Genomic DNA, 515 nt, shown 5'->3' on the forward strand with positions numbered 1-515 from the left:
TCACCATGAGATCTACAAAGAGTGCACCAGTTTGGAGAGATACATAGGAAGGGTTTTCTCTTTTGTAGATTATCCGTTGTGCTTACTTTACCATGCCACTTCCCAAGACAAAGCCATAACCTTGGGGGGAACCGGCCTACGCCAAACTTCTTTGGAAGGAAAACTCTGTTGAGAAAAGGTTTGGCATAAGAATTTAAAAAAGGAACCAGAAGAAAAAGACCCATTGGGGTGAATGGTCCAAATCCTCTTATAAGGCTTCAAAGGATCCAACCAAACCTTATCAAGGAAACCAAGAAGAGCAAACAAACAATCAACTTCATCCTCCCTTAACCATCTACGGAAACCAAAATTCCAAGACAATGAAGAAAAATTTTAAATTGAAGGAAGGAATTTCAAATCACCTCTTTTTTATACAATGAAACAGAGTACAATGATGGAAAAAGTTCTTTTAGAGGAAGATCTCCAACCCAAATGTCCTCCCAAAACCGATAGAATTACCAGAACAAGCATCATAC

The 515-nt window shown here is 38.8% G+C and overlaps 2 protein-coding genes across 3 annotated transcripts in view; both read right to left on the reverse strand.

The window, feature by feature from the left end:
- LOC104590430 (VIN3-like protein 2) overlaps positions 1-515 on the reverse strand; it is a 57923-nt gene that overhangs the window by 25670 nt on the left and 31738 nt on the right. The window lies entirely within an intron of this gene.
- Positions 1-515, reverse strand: part of LOC104603113 (uncharacterized) — a 39290-nt gene that overhangs the window by 9056 nt on the left and 29719 nt on the right. The window contains exon 2 of the mRNA XM_088892766.1: positions 5-165. The gene's annotated coding sequence lies outside the window, so the exon portion shown is untranslated. The remainder of the gene's footprint in view (positions 1-4; positions 166-515) is intronic.

Source organism: Nelumbo nucifera, chromosome 8, assembly GCF_055504915.1.
Source record: "Nelumbo nucifera cultivar China Antique chromosome 8, China Antique-T2T, whole genome shotgun sequence".
Classification (NCBI taxonomy): Eukaryota; Viridiplantae; Streptophyta; class Magnoliopsida; order Proteales; family Nelumbonaceae; genus Nelumbo; species Nelumbo nucifera.